The sequence below is a fragment of the Aythya ferina genome, assembly GCF_964211825.1.
Source record: "Aythya ferina genome assembly, chromosome: 1".
NCBI classification, from domain to species: Eukaryota; Metazoa; Chordata; class Aves; order Anseriformes; family Anatidae; genus Aythya; species Aythya ferina.
The window spans coordinates 106,929,208-106,947,925 of record NC_140296.1 but is presented as its reverse complement, the minus strand read 5'-3'; the positions used below and the strand labels follow the sequence as shown (position 1 = coordinate 106,947,925).

General features: G+C 35.0%; 1 long non-coding RNA gene across 2 annotated transcripts in view; it reads left to right on the top strand.

Moving 5' to 3' along the window:
- Positions 1–18,718, top strand: part of LOC311430351 — a 129,652-nt gene that overhangs the window by 85,827 nt on the left and 25,107 nt on the right. For both annotated transcript variants that reach the window (XR_014688720.1, XR_014688721.1), the window contains exon 4: positions 4,726–4,805. This is a non-coding gene — a long non-coding RNA (uncharacterized lncRNA). The remainder of the gene's footprint in view (positions 1–4,725; positions 4,806–18,718) is intronic.

Here is an 18,718-nt window from a genome sequence, read left to right as displayed (position 1 = left end):
AACTGGTCTTTCCTTAGCTATTGTATAAACAATAGAAAGCATTTTTTTTTTCTACTGGTTTTAAAAGAGATTCACTAATTAGATAATTTGTGGCATTGGGGCAAGTCTGGGGATTTCTTTCTTTGAAAAAGAAGACAGCGCTTTTGCAGTCTCTGTGTCCTTGGAGACTGTTAAGAAGGTTATTCCCTATCAGTTTAGCTGCTTTTCAAATGCTTAGAACACTGCATTAAAAGAAAAAATAAAAACAACAAAAATATAATGACAATCTTCTGTCTTTTCTATAATAGAATTGCATTCTGTCCTTTTTGTTCACATTTTTTCAGTGTTTGAGGTTATCATTTTGCTATTGCAAAACCACATGTAATGTTGATTATAAACTCTCACATGAAAATATAAAGCTTACTTTGTTTTTCTTTTAATGGTATTTTGAGATAAAGTATGAGCCCTGACTCATGTTAGGTAGCATTCTTTCTTTCTGAGACTGGTTAATTTCAGTAGGGACACCTGATGACAGAAATCAGCTGAATGCTCAAAACCTGCATTTTATAACTGAAGCTGGTTTTTTATTCCAAGCAAAAATAGCTTCGTATGGCTAGTCTTCACCCAGACACATTGTATTTTGACATAAATAATCATTCCTTAACTTACTGATAAAACTGAGGAGTTCAAACTTTAAACACCTCATGAATTCTTTCCACCTCATTTTAAAAATTAGGGAATGGTTAAGGAACGACTGGTTGCCCACTTGTACTTTGAATTCATTTGGGAAGTTCCAGCTGAATATTTCAGAACATATGCAGAAGTACACACAAAAGGCAAACGTATATGTGAAATAAGCATTTGCAGTATATATACATATGCATATATAATAAGAAAACAAAACATATGTATGTATTTATAACATCAAGTATCATAATGTGTTTGATCCCAGTGGTATACATCTTTCACAGATGAATAAAGTAAAGCTTTTTTATTATTATTATTATTTTTTTTTCTCCCAGAAGTTATAGCAGATTTCACTTTCCTTCAGTTTAGGTGTCTCACAGCAGGTGTACCAGATTTGATTTTCAGAATCATTAAGGATCTATAACACTCCCTGACTTCACATATAAAAATAGTGTTCTTGAAACCTGTAAAAGTCAGCATAGAAGAACAGTTTCAAGAATGCAGTGGTATGCTCCAACACCGTGACAGATTTGTCAGTATTGGTGACTTCAAGCTGTAGCACATTAGCAGTAAAATTGAGCATTGACATCAAATTTCTGAGTTTTTATTTTGAGTGTTCCATCTACTAGAAATTTACGAAGACTATTCAAAAAATGTGAACTGTTGCTGATTATTTAATGTTTCAATTTTTTTTAGGCTTTATTTGATCAATAACATACAAAGGCAATTTATATTTTTTCCCTGTGACTGCCTTTGACAGTGAGGTCTTACTAAAATAAACATTTAAAAAACAAAACAAAACAAAAAAAATTACAACCTTACATTTTGTTTGACTTATTACATTTTAAATACAACAAAATGACACAAATCTCATGTAGTTTACTTTTCTCATTTCTAATATTTCCCTGCATTTCAGTCACCAGGGTCCTACCAACCTCCTCCTAGTTCTTCTCTCCTCTTTCTCCGTTTCAGCAATTGCGTGCACCTTCAACAGCTCTCTGTCCACGTATGTAAAAATCTTGACTTTAGTAGGATCAGAAATTTATAATCAAGTGTTTAATGACTACTGTGCTTATATGCACAGTCCCTAGGAAGTTGCCGTGAATATTCCTGTTCTTGCATGAAATTGTAATAGAGCATGACAAGGATTTGATGGAAACATCCAATGTTAATAATAGTAAGAACAACTACGATAACAGCAGTAAGATCCTTTGTTTAAAAAGTAAATTAAAACATGTAGATAGATAGCAGTTGTATTTAAAGCAGACCTTAGATCTTTCTCCCCTGCTTTCTCGTTCCTCTGGAGCTATTTGTGTATTCTTTAGTGTTAGCCTTGGTCCAAGACTAGGACTTGCCGATTTTATGGTAACATGAATAAGATGACTTGCCTTCTGTTTTATACAACTACAAAAAGAAAATCAATTCTTCATAATACACTTTTACATTCTTTAAGAGCTTTTGGAGTGGACATGGTACTTTAACTTATTAAAATATATTATTGGGCACTTAGGTTTGTATTTGCCTAAGAATATCTATGTAGTTTTCCTACTGATAAGCCCAGCTTCCATTATGTTTTTTCTCTTAAGCAAATATATTGAGAGTATTAACACTGTCTCTGTGATCCTAAGGCTTTTATTTAACAAAGACTTCTAATAGTCAAACTTCTCCAATTACAACAAAAGTAGATGAAATGAATGGTCAGCTTTTCCATTTAAAAAATTAATTGATAATAATAATAATAATAAAGCATCCATAAGTATAACACACATTCTGTTTTGTTGTTGTTGTTTGTTTTTTTTTTTTTTTGTTTTTCTTATAGCTAGGTCACTCATTTATATCATCTTTTGATTGATTTCTCATTTACTTACAGCTAAAGTATGTTTTCAAATCTTTTGTATAGGTTTAATCTTGTGATGAGAATCACATATTTGACTGACAGTAATAATTTTATAAGCATCGCTCACAAAATCATCTATTCATCTTTAAGACCTTTTTAGCTTTAAATCTTTTTTTATTCTTTCCATTTAAAATGAATTTAAGTGTTTTAGACTTTGATAGACTATCAAACTTAATGTATAAAAAATTATTATCTTGGAGCACAACAATAAGATCTTTTGTGTTCAATATATGGAAGAAAAATACATTTGAGATAATCTCTTTTACAAATAAACACATCAATGCAAACGTAAGGAATATGAATATGCACAGTACAAAATAGTTTTTTGATTAGCATGCAATATGTTCTAATGCATAAAATGTTATGAAATGCATCCACAATTTAGGAAAAGAAAATCTGATAGTGAAGGCTGTTTTTTTTTCTTTCCCCAAAAAAACAGACGGAGTTGCAGTTTCTTGCTCTAACAAACTACTAATAAATGTACAATTACTTCTGAAATTTTCTGCATCAGCTACACAATCTGAAAGTAATTACATAATCTTTTTTTTTCCTGTCTTGTCAGAGAAACTCCTAGTTATGACTCTGCTATAGTTTGGATGCATCTTATAATAATCCGTTTTCTTTGTTTTTATTGTCTTTTCCATTGTATGGTGTTCTGTAACATTGCTGTGTGGTTTCTGTTCAAAGGGTAAAGGTTTACTCTTACTGACAAATAGCTTTGTTTTTAAGACAACTACTTGTCAGTGACATAACCAGATCTAGCTGGCACGATTAGGTATAAAGTTACTAGTCTATTGACAAAATTCTGACCTCAGTCAGAAAATCATAGCATAAGCTTACAGAAAGAAAAAAAAAAAAAAAAGGCCAGTTTCATAATTGTACTTAAGTTTAGAAGAACTCAAAAAGTGTAGGGCTAAAATCACCTAAGACTTCTAGTACTACGTTAACAGTGAGCATTGCTACCAGCTATTTCATGTATTCTGAAGGTCTGAACAGCGTGTCTGTGTCATAGACTGTGATGATCTGACAGGTTACAAAGAACTTAAAAATTCTACTTTTTCTTTGCACCACCCTGCTTCCCATTTTCTCTATAAAGAATGCTTCCATTGTGCTCAGCTCTTGCAGTGACTCATGTTGCTTGTTAGCCTGCTCTAGGATTGCTTCCATCCAGTGCTGAAACTGGACTTAAAATCTCCATATAGCTGAGCATGGGGTTTACTAGACCAAACTTTTAACAGCATAGAATCGCTTTGTTATTTAATATTAAACTAGATAAGAAGTTTAGAATTTGGAAACAAGTTATTAAAACTTGGAAAAAAAAAACAACCATACCTTTGTGCTTAGGAGGGCATTTGGTTTCTAAGCTATCATTTAGGGTCTTTTCATCTAGAAGCTGCATGAGGCTGTCAGCACTCAGAGGGAGAGGTGTTCAGAAGAACTCTTTCCCACCATCTTTTTGTGTATATTTTAAGAGTTCTTTGAATGTGATAGACAGATCTATCTTTTCCCAGGCTTTTTCCAGGGTATTCAGATAATTTCCAAATGCCTTCTGAAGGCATTGGAGGGAAGGGACTATGTGTAGGAATGGCGTGCTATTTTTACAAGCTGGTAAAACGAGTTCTCTTACAGAAGAACATCACCTTCCTACATGAAAGGCATTACTGAGCAGTACACCTTTTGTTCAGGGAAAGTATCTCAGTCATTTAATTTTGTTGTCCCTATTTAAGAGAAATTTCACATCAGAAATTTGTAACTTCATTAGTGTCATTTTTCAATTAGTAAGTGAATACATCTCAAAGGTCAGGGTACATCTGGGTGGGCTGTAATAAGCAAATAAAAGAATGGTTTCTTTCCAGCAGATGATAATGGACAGATTTCAGTTGATATTTTTAATAGTCCCAGGTAATAAAGATAATTTATAGTGTTGGGATGCTTTAATTCATTTATTAGGATAATATGGTTGATGTGCAAACTATGGAAAACAGAGTAAGATTTTATTCTTTCTTTTTCTTTCCCTTATTCTCTTTTTACCTAAATCAATTGTCTTTAACTATATCTCTAAATTAAATGAAAGATCAATAAACAATAATGTTCCTGCTGTTAAACAGCATAACATTTCCTGTGAAGTAGTAATGAAAACAATTATTTTATTCTTTCTTTAGGGAAAAATAACACCACACCAAACAAACAGAAAGTCCAAATAGACCTCTAGAATGATTTCAGATGGTGATTAATTGTGAAGGTAAGAAGATTAATTTCTTTCTTCTGATTTGTTTCTTCTGATAAGTATATCACGTAGTTCTCCCAACTTCTTTGTGCCCCTGTAGTGATGCTGTGTCTTAGACGTTTTACTAACAAGATGTTGTATTGCCTTCAAGAAATAGTTATGTACTGTTTGTTTAAGATTAAATTCTCTTAAGAAATAATTTTGAAAAAGTCTATAAACATTCAATTCTGGGGAAAAATGTAAATTTTATTGATGTAGAGTTTATTGAATATTCTGTGATACTGTGCTTTAATAACTCCCTTGCTGTTAATACATCAAGGAATATATAATGCACTTCACAGCTCAGCATGGATTTTCAGCTTAATGACTTTCCTCTGGTTATGATATTGTCTTTTTCAGAAATGATTTATTTAGAAACATAGTAATTTCTTGGCTTTTAATTCACTTTTGAGTTACTACAGAGGAATGAAGCATCATGAGAAGCTTTAGTTAGGTATGTAAGATGAGGCTGAATGCTCCTTATGCTTTTTTCTGTGTTATTCAAATGCATTTACTATGTAAGGCTTTTTATCCAGCATATTTGCACCACATAAATCTAACTGTCACATGTTACAACTATGTTTCCTTGAATAACAACATACTTAGGTAATCTGCTGAAACTCGCATGAAATGAGAGAAGGGAGAATCTGCAGAACATGTCTAATTCCTGACCACATACAAAGTAGAGGATACAGGGGGCTTGGTTCAGCACCAAAAATCTAAAAAATCTAAATTGCATCCACTTCAAAAGCTTATTGCATTGCTTATTCAGTTGATTTCTAAGACATAAATGGATCTGGAGACTGAAATGCATCTTGTCACCTCTCTAAAATGACTAGAGAGATGAAAGGGATATTTGGTATACCACTTCTGAGAGTTCCTCGCCAGCATCCAAATGTCATTTGGGTGACATTCAGAAGACTTCTGTCAGCTTGGAAAACTGGGGCTCATGACATGCTGTGTTGGGGCAGTCTCTAGATGATCTCATAAGAGTTAAATGTAATTTCAAAGATTGTCTCAGAAGTAACATGACTGAACTTTCTGTATATCTTTTTAAAAAACTTGCAGTGAATGCTGTGCTTCCTGGCAGAGAAAGCAGAACTACTATGTTTGCTACAGAAAAGAGTATATGAGATGTTTCACTAAGCCCAGTTTTAGTGGTAATTCTGAGTTTAAACATGTAATTAACTCTGACTTGATAGTTTAAACACCTACCAGTGAAAGGAAGCCCTGGATCATGTGAGATGTATTTGCAAACCCCAACCTACTCTCTGGTTAGGAGTCACACCAGCTGCTGCATGCAGAGCTCCCTGTAGTGGTGGCCCAAACAGCATGGTGTGCTTTATAGGGTCATTCTTGAGACCATCTGCAGGAATGCACAATGTTAATCACTTGGGGCTTTTTTGCTTCAGATATTAAGTATCTGCAGTAACCTTGATTTATCAACTTCTCACATGGGTATGTGCAAGTCAGGATAGTTCTATGTATATCAAAAATTGGGTATTAACTGAGATAGTCTTCACACAAAGCTCTGCTTTTAGAAGTACACACCTGAGAACAGACACAAAAATTCTTTTGAGTTATCCCCACTTATAGGAGAATCATGGTTAAGGTTTTGTTCATTTTGTCTTTTGAGTCTAGCCTCCTTGTCATTCTTTAAATTGTCATCGGTTCTCATTTTCTCATAGTTGCAGCTGTCAAATCTTTGTTGCTACCTTTCTTATTATATATTCAAAAAATGAGGTGACAGTTTAAAATAGAGGTTGCTTTCCTGTGGATGGCAGCAGGGGCAACCCTGTATCAGCAGTGCATATGGATTCTCTTTGAATGCACTTAAAGGTTTCTCTACACAATTGTTGTGAACTTCAGAGACTAATCTAGCCTTCTGTGTTTGCTAAAAATGAGGCAATTAAAATGTTCTTATGAACAACTGGGGTAAGCTTTCGGAGTCTGGAGCATTTGTGGCCTAGAAACCAGGGATACAAGTTATTAATGAAATGAATCATTAGATAGTAGTCTCTCATGAATTTTAAATTAAGTTCTCATGGGTAATAGGGTTTGAAGTGACTTATATTGACTTATCAAGAAAAATGCAAGGTGCTTTAGCAGGGAATTAGCTTAATAAAAAAAAATAAAGTTCTAAATACACCTCTCCAGAATTAGCGTTAGAAGTCTTGTTTCATTTATGTTCTCACAGTTTATATTGCTATACAAAGCCGACACTCTTACCATCAAGTTCCAAACTGGGTAGTGGTACTACTTTTCACCGAAGTAAATTTTCCCTCACTTTTCACATGTGGACTAAACATTGCTCATTGTATTTCAGTAATGGTTGTAATTGAATAAAGTGGGTTGACTGCTGAGGCTTCTATTTCATCTTTGTGTAGACAAAGTCCTAAAGAAGTCTCAAACACAAAGTAAAAGAGAGGATGTGACCCAGAGGATCTGTCAGGAGAAAAAAGAGTAGGATCTAACTCTTCTTATAAAATTCATCTTCACTTCTCTTTTCTGACAGGTTACCTTGTTGTTTATTGATAACACTCATATTTGTGTGATGCAACTTCATTTTTGCATCAGGTGTCATAATCTATCTATAAACTTTATTATAATTGATAATAAATCAATACAAAACTTAGTTCAAAGTGTTAAAGAATTGTAGCACAGAGATGTTTTGAAGGGAACAAGAACAAATGTGTCCTTACTGCATTCTGAAATCTTAATTGTTATTGTCATTATATACTCCTTTCGTTTCCATTTTACCATCATACTGCACAGAATTCCTTAGGAATATTTTGACTACTCCTTTTATATGACCATACACACATAAATAGCATAGCAGTGTATTAAAAAGAAAATCCTGAAAGAAGATGTTCACACTCATTTTCTTTTTTTATTCAGTTTCTTCTAACAAGAAACTTGAAATCTTGTGAAGCAAAAATGCAGTGCAAATTAAATGAATAGGTATATAAACTCTTCACCTGGACAACTGCATTGTTGTAACCTGCGTGTACTGCTTCGTGTTTCAGCTTCCTAATTTGTCTTCAGTTCCTACAGTGTCTTTCATACTAGAAGTGACTGATGGACTTAAGAAAACCAAGCAAATGACTTGTTGATGTGAAAAGTTATTTTGAGGATTTATGGGATATCATTGGATTTTACATCTTAGCTAAATCTTATGAGAATAAATGTAGTTTGTGATCATAAGTAATTACAGAAACCAGCAGAACACCAGAAACTGCCATTTGCCCTTTCAGCTCTGAGAATCGAGGTTTCCAACACAAGGCACTATACAAAAAATGGCTTTGCTGATGAATTTGAACAGAACTACAGTGGAGTTCTGCAGCCAGTTAGGTTAATCAGAAAAAATGTTATTACCTTTCTCCCCAAGGATTCCATTAATTTAACACTGGCAAGCTATCATTAGTGCTATGTGAAATGACTAATTTTCCCTCAGGAGGTGCTCACATATGAGGCTTGGGGTTTTCCGTAAGGATTCACAAGCCTATGTGAATCATAGGTAAGATTTTTTTTTTTCTGCAACTGTTAGGAAAAAGCTGCATGTGGATTGTTGCTTTTGCTTGTGATGTTGTGACCTTTGAAACACTTCATGCAGCATCAGAATTAAATCTCCAAAACTAACTCTAGAGAGAGAAGGATTCTAACATCTTTATGTTTCCAAAAATGCTACCTTTTCAAAAGACCGTATGTCTTTTTAATGATCTTGGTCAAGTCTCAGTCTCCAAATTATTTTACACTATTCTTGTGAAACAGATTGTCTTATACACTTGAGTAATTCCGTTCTTTGTCAGGAAACTCAGTTTTGTGACATTTGGGAAGTTATTTCAACTTCTTTACTCCTCTTGATCTCTTTGCTCTCTTCATATTTGGTTCTTTCTAAAATATCTAAAACAGGAGCTATTGTCATACATGTGTTCAACATTATAGCCAATTATTCCTGGATAACAGCTATATCCTTGCAGAATGTAGGTATAATCAATTAAAAATATTTAAATTCGTATATTTTCATGCCTCCCTTAGCTCTTGTGTATTTAACTTACATCAACAAACTCATATCTGCATGTCCTCTTACACATATTTCTGCATTCCAACTTGTCCATCTCAACAGAGACTTCTTTTAAGTGTGAGTTATGCCTGCTTCCTTTTGCTTTAGAAATTATTATAAAATGTTGCCTTTGCTAGAGATGACTATTGGACTACCTCCCCTCTTCACACATGTCAGAGCGTTATTTCCATAGCTAAAGGATATGGCTGTGGTGTTATATTCCCTCTGCATACAGATTTTCTTCAAGGTGTTACCACGATGGCAATCTGCTATGGAGCTGATGAACTAGTGGTTATCCTAAAGTATAGCACCTTACTAATAGTCTGGGTTTTCAAATCCAGTATAAATGTATCTGTACCTACATGGTTTCTTATATGATGTGAGGGCTTGGGGTGTGGTGAGGTGGTGGAGACAGGTTTGTTTTGGTTGTTTTTTTTTTTTTTGACTTTTTTTTTGACTTTTTTTTTTCTGCTTTTAATCTTATACCTTTTGTCTTCTCATGTTGTAAAGCTTACCCATCTTGCATGTAACAGTCACTCAAGCAAAAATAATTGCAGAACAATGAGAAGGACCACAACATAAATTGCTAAAGTACGTGACAAATAGTACATCACAGTATTTGAGGACCTTAGTTGCGTTGATGTTGTGTTCACAACCCATAATTCTACATAGCAAAAAAATCCCATCAAATGCTTTCTAGAATCTGAGTGTGGGTAAATGATATTGTGAACCAACGGCTGGAAATTCACCCCATGCTGATGGAGTTATACAAGTAATAATAAAATATTAAGGACAACTGGAATACATCCAACTCTGCTTGAAAGGGCAAGAGTAGCATTTACAGTAAGAGACTTCCAACACCAGAACAATTAGGGAATAAAGGACTGTATGGCAAGAACAGAACAAATCAGTGGGAATCTTGCTAGTTATTTCTGTGGTGCCAGGGTGTATACTGACTATAATGCATGCTTAAATGGTCTTAAAACCAGCTCAGAACATCTTTAATTCCTACTGACACACACTGAACTCAATAATGCTTTCTGAAAAGACTAGTAATACAAATTAATATTAATTTAACCAAGACCACGTGTTTTTTCAATGCAGTCCTCCAAAAATTATCACTAATTACAGTATTAATCAACTTTTAAAACAAACAATAGTAAAGAACCTCTAAAAGTGTTCCCTGGGGATTCAGTTTAACTCTGAAAAGTTATTTTAAACGTTCTCTAAAATTTCCTACTTTTAGCACTATTTGACATTTATGGACAGAAGAGCTGAAAGGCACTGTAAAGTTTTGTAGCTTTAAATAAGCTGCAACATCAAAATATTTGAAATTTTCAAGTTATTTTTCATGAACAAAAATAACAAGGGTAACTACAGAAATAGAACAGATAGTAATTACAGTATTAATGTAAAGATATTTTTTTCTCATTCTCACTAAGCTTATAGAATTATAAAGTAGCCTCCTACTGTTAACAACTGTGTGAAAGAGATCACGTGTATGTAACTGAATAATTGAAAGTATGCTCTTAATCCACTGTATTATCTTTTCAAAGGTTGTTATTAATCCACTGTTTTTATTTTAATAAATCTTTTTCCTGAATATATACATGTATATCTAAAGCAATGTAATTGAAGTAAGTTCAATTCTTCACTAGTTGAAGTGAAGAATATTGATAATAAATACAATTTTTTACAAATGAATGCACACAATGTGGAATATGTAGTTGTAAATGTTGCAATCAGCTTGAGGTAATATTAAAAAATGTATAATTTCTGCGGGGCTACATAAATATATTTTGCATACTTACATAGGGACAGAATTAGACTTTCTTGCTTAAGGTTCACAGAATACCTGCAAAAGTCAAACAAGAGTTTAAATGAAAATTTTGAATGATTAAGATTATACAGACTTCGAGTTTCTGTTTTTCAGCACCAAAGGAATGATTGCTGCCATTCCTCTTGATAAACTTATTCCACATGCAGTAGCAGTACTGGACTATTTAATGTGGATCTGAAATTCTCCTGGGAAAGTGGCAAAATGGAATTTAATGAAGTTTCTCAAACTTTAATGGGATTATGAATCCTGTATAATCTTGCCCAAACACTTCTTGCAAACGTGGGCTACTTACTAACACTTGCAGACTCTTCTCTGCTTTTGTCTGGAAAAAAAGATTAAAAAACAAACAACAATGACAGGTACAAATTAATTGAAGAAAAGAAAGATGTTCTTTAAAATAATATATGGTAAGAGGCAAACCCCACAAATTTCTCAACTGATATGTGTTCTATCTGAAAGTTCACTTTGAATAATTTCACATTATTCAAGTCTTTTGGATATTGTTATTCATGTCACTCCCTATGTGACTTGCCTACCTTTCTCCAATGACAGCTGTTTCTTGCAATTACGTGTGATTTCCCACCACCCCCATTCTTTCCTTCCTCTCCCTAGAAAGAATCCAGGATGAAGTAGAGAACCTTTTGATTAAAGCCCTGCTTAGCATAGTGGAAGAGAAAGGACACCTGTGGGAGCTGATCCAGGGGGACTAAGGACTTATAAAATGATAGAAAAGAAGCCTGGAGAGAGAGTGGAGGTCACTTGGTCTCCCCTCAGCTACATGCAGGAAGACAAGGGGAATGGGAGACCCCTGTGTGGCAAAACCCTGTGCCAGAGCACCTCAGGAGCCCACCCACCAACTGAGCCTTGGCCTTCCTGCCCTGGTCTCTTTCAGCGCCCTGTGGTCACATGCATGTCTCCAAGGAAGGCAGATTCTGAAGCTCTGGCTCCTATCTCCTGGCTGCCCCACAGTGAGTAGGGGCAGAGTGAGGAGAAACCTGCCTCCTGCTTGTTCCCAGTATGATTCCCAGGGTGGGGCCCACAAGTGCCCCTGTGTCATCACCCAGGTGGTCATTCCTGGCCGCTTCGAAAGACCACACTGACAATTAGTGCCCATAGGGACTGCAGTAGGTTGTGAGGTCAGGATGATGCCCATTTACTTCCACCTAGCTGGAAATCAAAATAACCTTGCTTTCCGGGAAGTGGCTGATACCTGCCTGCCAGAGGGAAGCAGAGAAGGAATTCCTTCTGCCTTGCTTGTGCATGTGGCTTTTGCTTTACCTTGTGAACAGTTTTTATCTTAACACATGAATTCTCCTACTTTTGCCTTTCTGATTCTCTCCCCCATTCCACCTGGGGAGAGCGAGTGAGCAGCTGTGTGGTATTGAGCTGCCTGCTGGGGTTAAACCACAACAGTTTCCGTTCTGTAGAGATAGTCCCTAAGTTATCTAAAAATTAGCAGACCAAAACCAATGTAGAGAATTCCTATCTGTCTGGAGTTAATAAATAAGCCTAGAGGCTGAATCAGCATGTATTTAAATAATTAAAGTAACTCTCTAACTAGGTTTAATTAGACAAATCTCTAAATATATTTGTTATAGTATAGAATTTTGGTCCTTTATCTTTAAAATATAAATTGACTTAGAGAATCATGTTTTGAAAGGTAAGCACATCTGGGGATAAAACTGAAAGTCTTAGGCTTCTTTGTTTAAAATGATTTTTCAAAAAATAACCAATGTGTTGCTAAATCAAGTCACAGATTAATAATGGCGCATCTCTTTCTGTATTTTTGATCATTGCAGATGGCACTGATAACCATGCAAAATAAAAAATTGCATGGTGTTTCCATTGTGTATAACAGGTAATCTGTTTCATTATCTAGCTACGTTGTGAACCCTACAAATTTTGCGTTCTAAGAAAATACTGGAATTCTAGTATTTTTTTTTTTTTCCTCAAGAAGGATTAAGCTATGGGTAACTATGCATTAAACAGTTAATCATAAACAGACCATCTGTGAAATATTACCGAGAACATTCTAAACAAATTGGGTATTGTATAGGTACTTCCTTGTGAAAACCTTGGTGTTAATATCATCTGATAAATGCCCCTATAGCTTGCTGATTTCCAGTCACAGGCAATGAAAGCATACTGCTTGGTTCAGAGACAAACACTGCAGACCCAATAATATTTTATCTTAATTTAAACCTTAATCCATTTAAATAGAATCTGCACTGTAATAGTAGTGTTAAATCACAGAAACGGGAATAGTGTTAACAGCAGGACATTATCTTTTATTGAGGGCAAGCAGCAGGGTTGCTGCTAATGAGGACATCATCAATTTATCAGTTAAAGGTCAATCTAAAAGGATTTCTGCCCTCTGCCTGCCCCCCGCCCCCATGTTTTTTGCTCTGTACTATTGCTGTCTGGACCCTAAATCATTTTTATCAATCATTCCATGCTATGACAGGAGACATCTTAATGCAATGTCTGCATAATGTTTACAAGAAGTACAGGTTTGTCTGGCTGGGAAATACTGCTTTCGTGCTCTTCTCATCATTTACCATGTTCCTAAAATATTTCCTAGTACCTTTTTTTTAAAAAAAAAAAAAAAAAAATGTTGCAGTTTAATATTTCTCTCCTGCCACGTTTCTTTAAGTTGCTGGCTGCTTTTAAATGTTGCAAGAAAGAAATACTTGATGGCATGTATTTATTGGTGACTGATATATTTTATTGGAATAAGTCATGCAAAAGGATTCACTATCCTCCACTTATTATGTGGCTATTAAAGACAAGAGTTTCCTAATTCAATGTTGAAAATTACTGATGCATATCTTGAAAAGGCTTCTTGCTTTGAAAAATATGAAGTAAATAAGATATAACACTTATAACACTTTTTTTTTTTTTTTTTTTTTTTTTAACAGTGGTAGTGTAAATATTAGAGCAATTGAACCATAAGTTATTCCATAGCAAAATCAAATTTAGATTTTATCATAAGAATTTAATTATTTTCCCCTTCCCAAGCTTGTGCCACTTATTAGCTACAAGATAGCAACCAGAAAGCAATTTTATGATGTTTCTTTAGTGGAGCTGTCAAACTCATATGATCCCTTTTCACAGTTCTTGCTATCTGGTGGGTTTTTGCACTTACAAGGAATGAGACCTTGAGAATCAACTACAAGAAACAGTATGCTTTCTTGCACCTAATTGGGAAAATGTTATTCTGCTTGAAGTTATAAATAATCTAGTTACTTGTAATTTCATTCTCTCTGAACATAAGGTAATGGTGATTTTTGTATATATTTTGTTTTAATCCATTAGAAGCTTAAGCCTTCATACGGATTCTTGTCATTTTTTTCATCTTTAATTCACCATATATGGATTTATAGTTTAGAGACAGCAATTTAAAAACACTGACAGGAAGACTGCAAGTTATTTTAATCTTCCCACCAATTCAGATTTATTTCTTTTTTGTCTAAACAGGCCACCATTGCATGCAGTGTTATGCAGTTTTAATGCTGTGATTGTCATGATTATCCCTTGAGTCCCTCTCATTGACAGCACCTCTGCAATGCCAGATCTTGTACAAGGTCCAAGTTATAGGTTTCAAAGGAGACAGGAGTTTGTGCAAGAAATATGGCAGATGGACATAGGCTGAGAAGCAGGCAGCTACCAGGAAATAGGAAGAGAATGGTGATCATCATGATAAACACTAGTCTCACACGTGCTGTTAAATTATTAGGTTTTGAAACTAATTTACTTAGTGGATTAAACAGGTTAAAGATAGCTGACATATTGATTTTGTTTAATCTTAAAAGGAATCAATTTAACCTAGGCTGATGTTTCAGTTTTAAAACAATTTAAGTGTATCTACACAGGTGTTTTGCACCACTGTAACTAAATTAATATTGAACCAATTTAATTTGGGCTGGTATAATGTTTTGGACAGGAAAGACTGCATAAAATACTTAAAAGTAAGAAGAAATTGGCTTTAATCCCAAATTAGTAATCAGATTCTACATCTAGTTACTGGTATGTCATGCTACATTAAAATTAGTGAGAACTTCAACCAAAGCTTTGCCTTATTAAATACCACTGTGTTTTGTTTTGTTTTGTTTTAGTATAAACTCATCCAGATAACAGATTATCAGTTGTTGAATGAAAATTTCAGGGTTTTGTTTGTTTTTCTTTTTTTAACCTGTAGATAGAACATCAATTAAATGCTCCCAGATTGATATGTGGGTAGCAGAAAATTCCATAGAATGGAGAAGAGAAAAAGAGGATTAAAAAAAAAAAAAAAGTCTGTGTTTTAGTTGCCATTTGGTCTTTTCCTTGGTTCATTTTAGTCCTTAGGTAGAGAATCTTTCAATTTCTGAAAATCAATGGAATGATTCTGAATCTGCTGTGCTTCTGTCATCTCTTCTGAAGAATGCATACGTGTGTTGCAGTGTTCAGAGAATATACCCCTCCTGGGACTTGTTCGTGGAAGCTTGGTAGTGATTTCTGTCAGAAAAGAGACCTGTAGTCTAAGTGCATCCTAGGTAAGAACAGAGTCCTTCAAATTCTATGTTAGCTTTTTCAAACCACAAAAGAGTAAAGGGCATCCTTACTTTCTTGTTACTGCTGAAGTGTAGGCCATTTCCTAGTGGTCTGAGGTCTAATCTTAAAAGATGTATACATGTAGTAGCAGATAGCATCTTTCAGGTGCTTTGGAACTAACAAATAACATGATACATTTACACTGAATTTGTTCCCAGACATCCTCATGTTCACCCAAGGCTCAATACGTTCCTTGAAAAAATTCAAGATTACGACTTCTTAAATATATTGTGATTATTGTAGAAACTTCTTGTTAAGAATTCATGATTTTTTTTTTTTTTTCTTTTGTGCAAGGCCAAGAACATAAGAGCTGCTTAATTTTAGCAGTAATAAAGATCAGTACTCATGAGTATATTTATTGCTGTTTGTATACAAAAAATATAAAATGCTATCTCAATTGCTGTAAAAAGTGTTGATGAGGCCCATGTAATTCATGGATATTGCTGATATTTTAATTCTGTGGTGGTGCTGGGATGATAGAAACATCCATCTCTTTGAATTTACATTTGCAGTAAAATGAGAACCACTAGAAATATGCTTTAAGAGCAAGTTTGCTGTTAGTTTACAATAGCAGAATCCTACTTTCACTTGCTTCATAATGAGAAAGTCCTCCGTTTAAAAATTCAGAAACATGGTTTATAGTTTGTCACAAATGCCGGAAAAATAATGTTGCAGATAAAATTGTGTGCCAGTGCCCCTCTAGAACACAACATTACAGAATATATATGAGTGTAGCAGGCTTGGTTTTAACTTAATTTTAGAAAATTTACTGTAGCAGGACCAGCTGGGGATATTTGTTATCTGAATCACCCCAAAAGTAAAAAAGGCAAAAAAAAAAAAAAAAAAAAACATAGCTGCTGGGACCAGAAGGATAATTTTCCTTTTTGTTTTTCTCAGCTCCTGTAAAGGAGATTTTCTTAAGAAATGATTGAAATTACTTGAACTCACGTAGGTACCACAGTCATATTTTTCAGTGATGTTTCCATATCTGGAAACTGAGTGTAATGCATCTTCTCCATTTGAAGAAATTGAGAACTTTTTAAAGCTTACCTCTCAAAAATAAAGGTAAGGAAGAGATAACATTGCAGAAGTATTAACAAATAGTTTAAACTTTTGAAGCTGCTTTGAAGGCAACCAAATGTTAAACCATATGGGCAGAATTCTACTGTCAATATCACACATGCTACTTTCTGAAAATTAATTTAAATTATGTTATGGGTCAGAATGTCCAATTGATGCTCTGTGGGCTTTTTTCCATATTCTAAAAAGTGCTCTACTCCAGATATCCCCACTTGCTGCAGATGGTCAAGCTTCAAAAGGGGCTTGATTTGGCGAATGAGTGGCTTGCCAAGCGCATTTCTTAGACATCAATTTCAAGGATTGATTTTCTCCTTGTAATTGACTTTCTCCCTATCTCAAGTGATGTGAAATTCACTCACTTCTGATGTAAGCTCTTTCTGACCACCACGTAAACATATGGATATTTAATGCATCATAGTAAGCTGACGTGTGTTCCGTTTGTCATGGGGGAAGCATGTATCAATGATGATGCAAACTGTGAGTAAAATTAACTAAACAAGATAAGCTGGTATAAAGAATGAGAGAAAGTTTTCACCAGAGAACCAGATGCCTGGGCTGAGACCCTGGGCTGCATTGCCGTTGTCCGGTCTCCACCATTCCAGCTATGGCCTCATTCAGTAATAAAGTACATCATGTGAGTTCTCTTTTCCTATAGCCAGACCAGTCAGAGAAAGTGATTTCCAATACTTACAGTCTCTCACTTGAGATTTTATGAATGTATGTAACTTCCTCAGGAACCTTAGGCATGCCTCATTCAGTACCAGTAAGAATAGCTTTCTGGTTTATTGGATTTGGTATCCCACTTTTTCATAACCCTGTTGTACTTACAGTTTGTCAGATTTTACACCCTTCTTATTGAGTAAGTTGTATGATCTTCTCCTGTCAAATACTAGTTGTGAAATAGTTGGGGCCAAGCCTTAAAAGAAGTCAAATGCAATATTCCATGCTGCAGAAATAAGCATTATGTATTATTTTCACAATGTCTCTTCATCCCTAAGTCAAGGAATCACAGGCCTAGGCAAATAAGCCATTAGTGGCAGCTGAACTAAGACACTGGAAAGATTACTCTAGCTTAGTTTAATATGAATAGAAGTTTCCCCTGTTTCCCTTCCCTGAAATGGAAGTCTGATTATTTTTTAATTATTATTTTTTCTTCTGCATAGAAAAGAATCATATTAAGGCTTTTGTGAAGAAAACAATTATTTTGCGCTCCTTTTCTTCCCCCAAAATCTAAAGCCTCAGAAAGAGATGGAGAGCTTTGTATTGCCCTCTGGCATCAAATGTTGGAAGTGAAACGTGGTTCCATCCTCTGTCCAAAGGGCTTTATACTTACCTAGTCTCCCACCCCCATCTGAGGATGCTGCCCTGGCTACTGGCATTCCAGCTACACTCCACCACCCACCATAAATCTCACCAGCTGACACTGTTTTTTTTTCTGTACCGTGAGTAGTTACAGGGAATGGAAATTAGAAACCCTAGCAACTTGCTTCTCAAGTGGATATCCTACTCATGGAAGTAAGTAGTATTTGAGTGTATCAGACAGCAGACCATGTTTCAGCCCTTTGTTTAAAGACAAATGCCTTTGCCTCAGGTGTATATTTTATTCCCTTAGACTAATGGTATCATTCCACTGTATTGTGGGGAAGAATACTCATTTTAAGCAAGCTTCATCTCTCTGTTGCTCTATATCCTGCACACTTTACATCAGAAAAGGACAGTTAAAAAAGCTAGTCTACTAGATGACAGGATTGCTCTCTCCCCTCCATCCCAATAACAAGAATGCAGGGCAAAGGTGTTTTCCTGGAAACTGAATATGAGTGTAATCTGAGGTAAAAGAAGGAATGGAATTGATATTTTCCATATGTGGATTTTCATGTGCAAGCTGTCTGTGTGATACATGTGCAATTTGTTCATAGCTTCCCAGATACATCAGACTACACAAGAGCAGGAGCCTAGGGACCAGATCTCTACTTGCACATCCATATAATCTTTACATGCCTGTTGAGTATTTGACTGAGAATTCTGGAGCTAATTCAACCAGGATTACAGCCTGTATAGAAATCTCAAGGGAAAAGACAAAGGCTGGAAGTCAAATTAAACTTCCCAAAGATAAAATCCCCAGGGGAAAAAAAAAAAAAAAAAAAGGAAAAAGAAAAAAGTAGCCTGCGTGGTACTGCTGACCTTGTTCCTTGAGCAAAATTTTACCTAGTAGTTTGGTGTCTCAAAACCTCATTGGTGCCTCCTGACCCTCTGCATTTCTTAAACGAGTTTCATTTGAGGTACTTTGTCATGGAGATTACAGAAAGGTAAAGA